Source organism: Triticum urartu, chromosome 7A (genome assembly GCF_056163025.1).
Source record: "Triticum urartu cultivar PI428250 chromosome 7A, HENAU_Tu73, whole genome shotgun sequence".
NCBI classification, from domain to species: domain Eukaryota; kingdom Viridiplantae; phylum Streptophyta; class Magnoliopsida; order Poales; family Poaceae; genus Triticum; species Triticum urartu.
Genome location: NC_141879.1, coordinates 13,360,312 through 13,372,737, shown reverse-complemented (window position 1 = coordinate 13,372,737; position 12,426 = coordinate 13,360,312). Strand labels below are relative to the sequence as shown.

The window sequence follows — 12,426 nt, the reverse complement described above, 5'->3', positions numbered from 1 at the left end:
CCCACAACTGCATGTCCTAACTTCCCTGCTGGAGCTCGACAGTGTACCTATCGAGAGCAGGACGTAGACAGTACTGACAACATCATCAGAACGTCGAGTGCCAGCTTGGCCATGGCCTCTAAGAGCGAGTTGTTGATGAGCCCGTCACGGGACACGTCGCCGTGGCCCCCGAGCTGGCGCAGCATCAGTGCATGCGTGTAGACCCCGAACGAGAGCGCCCCCGCGCCGGCGCACGCGCCGATGACGCTCTGCACGGTGTAGGCGTCGGGCGCGAGGCTCGTGCCCCGCTGCATCTCCCGGAAGAGGTCGAACGCGCTGAGGTGGTCGCCGTTGCCGGCGAGCGCGTCGACGGCAGTGTTCCAGGAGACGACAGACTTGGTGGTGGAAGAGCGCGAGCATGGCGTCGGGGAGGCCGCAGGAGGCGTAGAGGTGGAGGAGGGAGTTTGCGACGACGGTGTGGGCCGGGGTGAGCGCGGCGTCCGGGAGGCCGCAGGAGGTGTAGAGGTGATCAGCTCGCCCGCCTCCTGCCAAACGGAGCAGGAGCAGTAAATTCACGCGCGATTGAAATGTCGGGCAGACTTAGGGCACAGAGAAGAGATCGAGAAAGAAGAAGGCTCTAGCTTCTGACCCCGCAGCTTCAGAACCTGACGGAATCCACTAACCCATCTTCAAATCCCAAATCACCCTAACGAAGCAAAGCGTAGTAGATTTCGAGTGTGAGGACGCGTACGGTGAAAGGACGGGGCTGGGTGATGCCACGGGCGATGTCCAGCCCTGTGCGTGCGGCGCCCAGGTCCACGCGGAGGCTGAACCCGCCGCCGTGCTAGAGCGGCCGGCGCGCGTTCGGCTGGAGCCGGGTAGGCGGCGGCCCGTGGCCCATAGCAAATTTTCTGGCCCATGTGATACGAAGTTGTGAAACGAAACTGGACGGACGAAATTTAGTACCACCTCACGTATATGTTTAAAATTCAAACTGAAAACGTAAATTCACGGAAAGAAGCGTATTGTGATGGTGAACCCACGGAGTCAATTCGTGCTTTATTATTATAAGGAAAGACTTTTTATTGTTTTACTTCAATATTTTGCCTAGTATCCATTCTAGTGTGGTTGGCTTCTACCTTCGTCCTTGTAAACATTGTGACGAATTAATAAAAAGCTTCGCGAGATTGTTTAAAAAAGCAGATCAAATAACCTGCATATTCCAAAATCGGTTATTAAAACACCTCAAGTGGAGTCGGTGAAGACGGGTATGTGTTACCAAAGTTCCTTCCCTTTAGAGGGAAGTAAGTCTTCGTTGGAGCAGTGTGGAGGCTCAATACTTCCTAAAAAGCCATTAGGACCACCGAACCTTTAAAACAAGGTTGGTACAATCTCAACAACTTAATTGGAGGGTCCCAACACCACCAAGAAGCTTCACCACAATGGATTGTGACTCCGAGGTGACCTCTTCCGTCTAGGGTGCCCAAACATCCGAGAGTAATAAGATCCGCAAGGGATTAATGGGGGAGAATCAAATTTCTCTCAGTGAAAGTGTAGATCGAGGCCCTCTCAAGCAAACCCTAGAAAATCAACAAGATTGAATGGCTAAGGAGAGAGATTAGGCAAAAATGAGTTTAGGCGCAACAATGGAGCTTGGAAGAAAAGAGGCAAGTCAACTTACGGAAGAAGACTCCCTTTATATAGATTGATGAAAAACCAACTTTTTCTGCCTACAAATCGTGCACAAGCGGTACTACCGCTCTACATGGTAGTATTAGTCTCAATGTGCAATTGATTGAGTCACAGAGCAGGACGGTACTACCGCTCCCACCAGCGGTACTTCCGCTTAGTGTTGCACAAGGAGGTAGAACTGCCGCGCGGGGAGGTACTACCCGCTGGTTACTACCGCTCTACTTCCGCTGGAGTGGAGAGAGGCAACAGAAGAAAAGAAACATAAGCGATAGTATGAGCGGCTGAAGACGCCGGTAGTACTGCACTACCACACTGAAGAGTTGACAGCGACACTGATCAGGTGGTTGGATGCCGTTAATCACGAGAAGGAGCATGTATTGAAATTCCAGAGGGAGAGAGGCCTCCTGCTGAGGAGCCGTCGAGGTCCGGCCGTCGAACTCCTCCACGTACCCACATGGATCGCCGGGGTTGCTAGTGATGTCCATGATGAGGGAGGAATGCCGATCCATGTTTCGGGTCAACAGCCACTAGGGAGAGCTAGCCATTTTGTCCCGCTCTTTTACATGTCCCGCTAACAAGAGCTATGCCTCCTTTTTTTAGGAGCTACGCCTCCTGTGTGCGTACTTGAACAAGGCCTTGAGTAACGTACGGGCCAACATTTCGGCCTGCCTATCCAGGTCATGGTTGAACCTAGGCTTCCGGCTTTTTAAGAAAGGACAAGCCCACGCACAGACGCCGCATTGGGAACTTTTTTTTTTAGAATAAAGACGCTCGATGCGTTTGGCTTTAAATTAATAAAGCCAACAGTAGGCAGCGATCACAATATTCAAGTCTTACAACATGTCAAGGCCCACAAAAGCTCTAGCAAAGGGGGGCAGAAGTTCAGGATTACATGCCGTAGGTGGCAAGACCAGAGCACGCAGGCTCGCGATAAAGAAGCCAAAAGGATCAGCCGAGCCCTACGGGGCGGCGTTGGAGCTCTCGCCAAAGTGTAGACATGTCGAAGACGGGCGAGAGCGATGTGCAGCAGCTCAACGTCTTGGCGCCTTGCCAGCGGCGCCCACTGCTGCAAAAAGATAACACATTTGAAGATAACATCAGTCGGATGTGAGCGGAACACGCCCTCAATCGTAAGTTTGTTTCTAATGCGCCATAATGCCCAAAGTAAAGCCCCCACACAGCTCCACACGACACGGCCAGCAGAACCAGGCACTGACGACAGGAGAGCACTTAGCTCAGCACCTGACCTAGGATCCCAATCCCGGCCAGCGGCCTCTCGGACCGCACTCCACGCAAACCGAGCCAAATGGCAATGAAAAAACACATGGTTAGCAGTTTCCGGCTCCCCACACACCGCACACTACCCGTTCGTCGGTCCATTGCGCTTGGCAATATTAACCGAGGTTGGGAGTTTGTCAAGCCACAATTGCCAAAGAAAAATCTTGATTTTTAGAGGGAGCCGAGCCTCCATAGCCCGGTCGCCACTTGCTGCTGTGGGCCTCTAGCAAGTGCTTGGTACAGGGAGTTAACCGAGAATTTGCCGGAGGCGGTAAGGCGCCAAGATACCACGTCTGGGCCTTGGGACAATGCAGCCCCTTCCAACACAGATAGCAGGTTTCCCAAACTTGCCGTCTCCGGGCCAGTGAGTTCCCTCCTAAACTGCAGAACAGGGGGGGGGGGGGGGGGACTCGGCCAAAACTTGCGCCACAAAAGAGTGCGGATCGAGCGCAATATTATACAGCAATCTGAAACGGGACCAGAGAGGTTGGTCGCCAATCCAGTGGTCCGTCCAGAAGCGCGTTGAGCGGCCGTCCTTGACCAGGAACTTCGCCCCCATGGCGAAGACTGGTTTTAGCTCCTGGATGGAGTTCCAAAAGGGAGACCCCCATCCAGTTGCAGCAAAGAAATTGCCCGTCGGGAAGTACTTAGCTCGGAGAAGGTCAACCCAAAGACCAGATTCACCCTGAGACAACTTCCAAATCCACTTGCACATTAGTGCAATGTTCATCAATCTGGAGTTCAACACCCCTAATCCCCCCTGGGACTTAGGACGGCACACCGCCACCCATTTGACTAGGTGGTATTTCCTTTTGATGCTGGCGCCTTCCCAGAAGAAACGAGACCTAGGTGGGTCCAGCTTGGCATGCACACCCTCGGCAAGCAGAAACATCCCCATGGTGAACATAGGGATCGAGGAGAGACTCGAATTAGTTAGAATAAGCCGTGCACCCGACGACATAAATCTCCCTCGCCAAGGGCCGACCCGGCCAGCCACCGTATTGCATAACGGGGCCCAATCCTGGATGGTAGGAGCCCGATCCCCTATCGGAAGCCCCAAGTATTGAAGTGGCAGAGATCCCAACTTACATTTAAGCAGATCCGCCACCTCCTGACTATCGCCGGGCCCCATCCCCATGGCAATCACTTCACACTTGTGAAAATTGATTTTTAGCCCCGACATTAGTTCGAAACACAACATTATAGCCTTGACAGTAGCAATGCTATGTCTGTCAGGTTCGAACAGCAGCAGCGTATCGTCTGCGTACTGCAGGTGGGATACTCCTCCCGGGACCAACTGGGAGGCAACCCCTCTAAGGTGGCCAGCCACACGTGCCATGTCTAACATGGCAGCTAAGGCGTCGGCGACGAAGTTGAAGAGGAGCGGAGAGGCTGGGTCGCCCTGACGCAGCCCTCGTTTGTTACGGAAGTATTGGCCAACTTCCCCGTTAACCGCAATAGCCGTCTGGCCCCCCGAGATCAGTTGTAGCATGCGGTGCACCCAGAAGGGCGAGAAGCCTCTACCCAAGAGGACCTGTCTAAGGAAGTCCCAATTGACACGGTCATACACTTTTTCAAAATCAAGTTTAAGAAGGATCGCGGGCTCATGGGAACGTTTGAGCGAGTGGATAATCTCGAGCAAAGCGAGTGGCCCTTCCAAAATGTGGCGCCCACGGATGAACGCGGACTAATTCCTACTAATAATACGATGAGCTACCGGGGATAGACGCGTCGAGCAAGCTTTGGAGCAGATTTTAAAAGAGACGTTGATCAACGCAATGGGTCTAAACTGCCTAATGTTATCAGCCCCCTGCACGTTGGGGATGAGGGAGAGAATCCTGAAGTTTAAACGAGAGATGTCGACTTCGCCACGCATGAAACCGTTGCAAATCCCGAAAATCTGGTCCTGAAGGAGAGTCCAGAAGCGTTTGAACATGGCCACCGCCCAGCCATCCGGGCCGGGAGCCATGTTAGACTTCATGCTATGGATGGCGTCGTCAATTTCCTGGATGGTGAAGGCGAGGCCAAGCGCGTCATTTTCGGCCTCGGACACCCTGCCATCCAGACCCCACATGTCCGCGCGAAGGCGAGCCCCTTGAGGTTCGCAAGAGCCCATGAGTTCAATGTAGAACTGATAGACGTGTCGCACTATGTCAACCGGACGCACCAACAGCCCCTGGTCGGATTGCAGTCGGAGGATGGCACATTTGCGACGGCGGCCGTTCGCATAGGCGTGGAAGTATTTTGTGTTCGCGTCGCCTTTCAAGGTCCATTTAAGCCCTCCGCGCCGCCGCCAGTACTCCTCCTCGGCACGGAGGAGCGACTCCACTTGTCCCTCCAGGTCATACCGGTGGGCCCACTCGGCCTCGGAGAAGGGGCGGGAATCGGCCTGAGCGTCCAGAACCGCAAGCTCCTGGACAAGACGAGCCCGGCGGAGTTTATCTTCGCATCCCTGGTTGGCCCCCCAGCCCTTAAGAGACGCGCGTAGGCCCGCCCTGGACGCGACCCACCGCTCCATGGGGCCCCGTTGGGGGCCGAGCCTGTTCACATAGGCCTCCCACTTTTTCCTGAATACCTGATCAAAATCAGGGATTTCGAACCAAGCAGTTTCAAAGAAGAAACGTGGGCAACGCTTGATCCTGTCCTCCCCGGTGGACAAGACCAGAGGCACGTGGTTAGACCCGATCCTAGTTTCGGCTACCAACGAACACATAGGGAACCACAGCTCTCAGTCGGCCGTAACAAACACCCTATCTAGAACAGACCGCACCGGCGATAGTTGTTTGTTGGTCTAGGTGAACCGCGCTCCAGACCTGGCCACTTCCCTAAGTGCCATGGCTGCGATCGCATTGTTGAACATGGCGACTCGATCCAGTTAATGTTAGCATTGTTCTTGTCCGCACTCGAGCGGATTAAGTTGAAGTCGCCCCCACCACCACCGGCAGATGTTGGGCGCCCGCAGAGCCCACCCTGGCCTGGAGCTCATTCAGAAAATCTAGCGAGCGCGAGTGGTCAGCTGGCCCGTACACCACCAGCATCACCCATTCCCCGCATAGACGCCCTATGTCTAACATGGGCAGAAATAAAAAAGGTGCCTGTCTCCCAAGACAGAACCTCAAAGCAATGGTTGCTTACGCCCATGAGCAGGCCACCTGAGTGGCCGCGAGCCGGGAACCAATGCCACACGAAGCGCTCCAGAAGATCAATTGCCAGCAACTCGTGATGCCGAAACTCAGCCTTAATGGTTTCCTGGATGCCTGCCGCGACAATGCCCTCATTGCGCAAGTACTCTTTAAGCTGGGTCCGTCTCCCAGCGTGGCCGAAGCCACGTATGTTCAAAAAAAGGAAACACATCAAATAATGCGGTTGCGAAGGCAGATCCCGCGCGAGGTCACCGCTTTTGCCACGCGCCTCGTCCTTTGGGGCAGACGAGGGGGAGAGACGGTATCCTCCCCTGCGGATACTGCGCTCTGGTCGGGCAGCGCAGCCACGGACAAGAGTGCCCCTGCTCCCTCTGCCGTTGCGGCCGCGCGCGCAGCAGCAGCACTAGCAAGTGCTGCCTGTGCTAGTTCCTTCGCACGAACTAAAGATAAAAGTGACCGGGCGTCTCCCTCACACGCCAAGTCCACCCCACAATCCCCCAAAATAGCCCCCAGATGCGTATCGGAGAAAGATTCTAGAATCGTAAAATGAGAGGAGGGGGGATTACCGTCAATCTCCATGTTCTTCTCGGCCTGCAGAAGTTGCGCGCGTTGGAGCGAAGGCATGTTGCCCTTTGGCTCCCTTGGGACGACCATTGGTGCGCACCGGGGTAGGGTCCGTAGCCACCGCCTTGGAGCGACGCGCCTTGATCACCGGGAGCGCCACCGTCTCCTCCCGCAGGGCAGCGGCCAGTCCGGACGAGGCAGCCGCAGGACCGCCACCAGCCGGGGCCAGCGGAGAAGCCAAATCCATGACTGCCTGTTTAGGCGTAGGTGGCGCGCCCAAATTCTCCATCGGAGGGATCGACGCCACCTTGCGGCCTGCGGTCTTCTTCACCTGCCGCACTGAGCCGCTCTTGCTCGCACCTCCGGTGGAGGGGGACAGCCACATGGTGGAGCCGCCCCCCTGGTCTCCGCCCCCGAGCCCCGGGGAGCGCACGCCTGGCAGGAGAGAGGAGCGACGCCCAGAGTCGCACGAGGCCATCACTCCCCGTTCCGCCTCGGAGTCGAAGGCCAGATTGGACCCGTACTGGTCACGCCGGGCGGCGCAGACGCAACCGCCCCCGAACCCTTGGGAGTACCCGCCGTCTTGTCCAGAGACTTGTCGTGGATCCCCAGTTTGTCCCATGCCGCAGTGTCGATGGATTCATCGCCCATGCTCTCGTCGTTGTCGCGATCCGCATCTTTGTCCTTGTCGCCGGGGCCTTTGCCATTGGAAGGTGGGGGCGGGGGAGGTGCCGCGCCGCGCCCCGGCGCCGCCAGCTCTGGCTCCAGCTTGATGTCGTACCCCTCGTCGTTGAACCATAGTTCGACGCGGCTGCGGAGCTTGTCAGGGGCACGGCAGGCGAACCGCATCCGCACCGGACCCACCCGTATCAGGGACAGGTCGTCGACCGCAATGGGGCGACCGATCATGGTGGTGGCCGCCATGAGCCGATCGACCCGCCGTTGTTTGGGGGACGCCCCACAACTTCACCCACACCTCGGGCATGGTCATGGCCTTGGGCTCCTCCTCGCGCGCCTCCCAGATCTCTGCCATGATATTGTTGAGGGAGAGGAACAGCTTTCCGCTGCGCGTCGCCATCCTTAGCATCGCCTTGTTGGGAAATACCATCGAGAAACGGTCCACGCCGACCGGAAGCACCTGCCAATCCCATTCGCCCTCGAAGAGGTGCGGCAGCTCCGCCTCCAGAATCGCAGAGGAGAGCAGGCCCAGAGCGGCAGAGATGAAGGCCGCGTCCGAGCCCAGCCCCTCGACCTCAGCAGCGACCTCCGGGCCCTCCACGAACGGCAGGCAGAAGAACCCCTGGCCCGGGATCGCGTTCCCCATGATCTGCAGCTGCAACGGCCTGCCACGGGTCGGGTAGTAGGCCGAGGCGTGGCCTTCTTCTTGACAGAGGATGCAGAGGGGCTTGAACGAGCACTCATTCTGGAAATGGCCGACCCGCCCGCACTTGAAGCACTCCAGCCCATCCGCCACCTCCACCTCCACCGGGATCGGCTCCGCCGCCGTGCCGTTGGACGAAGACGGTGCCCCCGTCTGCGCAGGCGCAGCCCGACGCAGATCCGCCACGGGCCCCGGCCGCTGCTTCTGCTTCTTAGCGTAGGGGTCGCCGACCCATTCGCCGCCGAGAGGGTGCTGCATCTCCTTATGCTTCAGCTCCTTCTTCTTGTCGAGGCCGCGCCGCCGGTGCTCCTCCTTTTTTGATGCTTGCGCTCCTGCTCCTTGATCCACCACGGGGGCGGCGGCCCGCCCTGGATTGCGAGCTGCATCTTGGCCTTGGCGTGCAGGTCGCGCTCGTGCTGCCGCTCGGCTTCTGGATCCAGGGGAGGCGACATCGGTGGCTTCTCCCCGCGCCGCTCCCCGCGCGAGCCCATCCGCACCACCTCGGCGAAAGAGCGACGAAGAGGAGGGGGAGGGGAAATACGACGCGGCCATCGGGCTTGCTTTCCGAAGCGGCGGATCTGAGCAGTGGTGGCTGGAAACCCTAAGGAGGGATCTAGCGCGCCCCAGCGCACCCACATCCATTTATAGGGGAGGCGGGGAGGCAACCCTAGCGACGCGTCGACCGACCGGGCCTCGGGCCGCAATGGCGCCCCCTGGGCCCCCTGGGCCGCCTCCAACGCTCTGCCAGCCCGCAGCACCAGGTCCAACCCCACCCCTGTGGAGCCAGGCCCCGAGGGGAGCACATCGGCCCCCCCAACTGGACCGGGTGGCCCAACTGACGCCAGCGGCCCACCAATGGACCGCGGCCTAGCCACGGAAACCCTAATAGTTTCCCCTCCGAGCGGAGACGACGCTGCTCCGCCGCCGCCGCCCTGCGCGACCAACGCCGACCGCCGAGGCTCCGCGTCCAGCCGAGCCAGCTCCTGCGCCGCGGCCTCCCTCACCGCCGCCAGAAGCGCAAGGGCACCCGCCCCCTGGCGACCCCGTGGCACCCCGCCATGCGACGCCGCGTGGCGACCCGCGCCGCGGCCACCGGGCGCAAAACGCCGGCGGCGGCCCGCCCTGCCGGAAGCTCCCTGCTCCTCGGCGTGTGTGACAAAGTTCGCCAGCGAACACGACGAACGTGCCCGCGTCGAAATCGAACCCACACTCCCACCCTCACTTACCTGGCTTACCTCGTCGTCGTCCGAGGTTTCCCCCGCCAACGCCCAGAAGCGGCTGCCGCCCGACGGCGCCGGGAGGAGGAGGGGCACATCGAGCGCCACCTGGCCCCCCGCGCCCTTCCGCACCACCGTCCACTCCTCGTCGGAGCAGACCTCCTCGTCCACCCGGCCACCGAGCGCTTCGCCGCTGCCTCCTGACCGTACAGGAGCCGTTGGGAGCGCCATCTCTTCCCCTGTGTTTTCTAAACTTTGGCTGAACCCAACGAACAAATGACGGAGAAGCAATTTTTAGTCCCACATGGCTTAGCACAGCGTAGACACCCCAGTTCATAAGAGCGCGGGGATGTTTATGAGACGTGCCGAAAAGAGAGCATGTCCACCTCAACCTGTGCGGTTTGCACATCCAGCAATCCCAATTGGAAATTGAATCAATAGATCTCGTAGCGTATGACATGTACGCCTGGTAAGAAATTCCTTTTATATTTCTGTAAAAAAAATTATTTCAAATAATCTCATGCATCATTGTTTAGCCTGTTAAATAATTTAATTTCTTAAATTGTGATTTACATATAATCTCAAACAATATTTTGTGTATGATATTTTAAATTGCCTCGAACATTATTTTGTATGGCCAACATGTACTTTTATGTCGTTCACCTGCTAAATAAGTCTTTTATTTCATTTCTTGCCTGCAACGTGGGTTGCATCCGAACGATCATTCACTGTAAAATCAGAATGTTGTGACTATATTTGATTGCTAAGTTATATTCAAAAAAAATTGGGATGGAAATATGATCCCATCAATCTATCTAACATGAAATCAATTTCCAAAATTATAATGCACTCTTGATGAGTAATGTATTTGCATGAAAAAAGAACTTATATTGACGTGGCTTGACAAGTGAACATATATGGAAGTTCCATATGTTCAAACCTTTTTTCATCCCTACATTCTGAATTCGGAGTTTAGGAATATGTTTTTTTATCACGTTGATGTTCTTATTACTAAAACTTAGAAATATAATTGATTGACTTGTTTTTCCTACATAAGTAAATAGTGTAGCATTAGTGCATTACCTGTCTAGGAAAACTTTTTTTAGAAAGAAAACTTTAGTACTTAGCATATCTATACCTTTCTAATTCATCCATCATAATCATTTTATATGTTTTGAAATGATAAATATAAATATTGGAGTGTGCCTTTGTATGCCTTTTGCACCTTGTGGGAATAATTAGACCTGAAAGCACGGAATCCATGGGCTTTATTATTGTTTTTTTGTGTGTCTGCAGATAATCAGAGTGCTGTTTTAACAATAAAATCTTATTTTCAGGTAGATAATAATCTTTTTTTTTGCGGGTAGAAATTTGTATTACTCATCCACCAAAGTCCTTACAATCAATCGCAGCTAGTTCCAGAGCCTCAGGAGGACCAGAACCTAACCAAGTCATGGTTCTACCCTCACTACGAGCAAATTTAGCTAAGTTATCACTAACTTTATTTTGACTACGACTTACATGAGTAATACAATTTTCACGTAGAGACATAAGATATCTAATCTCCTTGATGATGGACAAATATACCGATCTGTCAACCTCTGAAGCCTGGATCAATTTCACCGCAATTATAGAATCCATGTCAACAAAGCAAAGAATTTTTCTTCCACAACAGCAACATCATATGAATGATTTGGATGGCTCCAGTTCGTACAATCTACATAACAATTAGTGGCAACATCATATGAGTGATTGGATGGCTCCTTCCTTGAGTTGGAATCTTTCAGAGCATGACATGATGAAGCATCCTACCACTAGGACTACTACAGAGTGCCGACTAAGCAGATCCATTCATCTGTTGTCCATCACCAAACTCTTCCATGCATGGAAGCCGGATTTAAAATTCCAAACGTTTTGGCGGCGACGCAACGCAACAAAAACAACACTTCTGGTCACCTATATGCCACAGCTTGGATACAGAGATACGTGTACTGGTCAGTATACGTTTTTTATAGTAATACTGGTTAGTATACGTATATCCATAGGATAGACTTGATGGATCGAGTTGTGCGCTGCTGAAAACGGTGTGGGCCTTGACGCACGCATGGGCCATTATTTCGGTCTGCCTTAAGCCCACACATACCACGTGTGAACCGAACGAACAAGCGACACAGAAGTAATTTTTAGTCCCACATATGGCTTAGCTTAACACAAGCACCCCAATTCATAAGGGCCCCAGACAGTTTAGAAGGTCGTCCCAAAAAGAGAGCACATCCACCCCAACCTGTGCGGTTTGCACATCCAGCAACCCCAAAATGGAAATTGAATCAATAGATCTTGAAGCGTATGACATGTACGCCTGGTCAATAATTCCTTTTATATTTTTGTAAAAAATTATTTCAAATAATCTAGAAAATTATTTTGTGTATGATATTTTAAATTGCATCGAACATTGTTTCGTATGACCGACATGTACTTTTATGTCGCTCACCTGCTAAATAAGTCTTTATTTCATTTCTCGTAAAAACATGTATGTATGTTGCAACCGGAGAAACAATCATGTTGTCCACCTACTCACAGTGGACGCAGTCAATCCTAAGGCGCTGAGCTTTGTCACACTAGCACACAGCATTCATGAGTCACTTCTCGCTCCGATTTGTATTTCTGTGGACTCATAATTGTTAGGAAACATAGTAGAAAAAAAATTGACCTATAATCAAGATCCCATATCACTATGAAGATGCACACAAGGTTAGATCAGATCGTTACCATTTTTGAGTTGTAGCGGAAGAAAAGTTGGTGTAGATAGTCCTTGAATTCTGTCGAACCGTCCACGATGATCCCTAGAACCATCCACGACAATCCCTCGAACCGAAGCCTGAAATCACGACATCTCTACAGATTGCACACATACGGGCTTCATGATCCGGCAGAGCTGCACCACCCCGAGCATTGCATTGCCAACCCCCCCCCCCCCCCCCCCCCTCCCCCACCGCCACCACCACCAAAAGTAACTTCAAACATTATTTTGTATGGCATATAGTGTTAGGTTATTATAATGACTAGCAAACATGTACGTATGTTGCAACTAGAGAAACAATCATGTTGTCCACCTATTCACAGTGGATAAGTCAATCCCAAGGCGATGAGCTTTGTCACTCTATCACACAAC

General features: G+C 53.9%; 1 pseudogene; it reads right to left on the bottom strand.

The window, feature by feature from the left end:
* Positions 1-7,133: 7,133 nt before the first annotated feature.
* On the bottom strand, positions 7,134-9,485 carry LOC147956926 (uncharacterized; annotated as a pseudogene).
* Between the last annotated feature and the right edge of the window lie 2,941 nt (positions 9,486-12,426).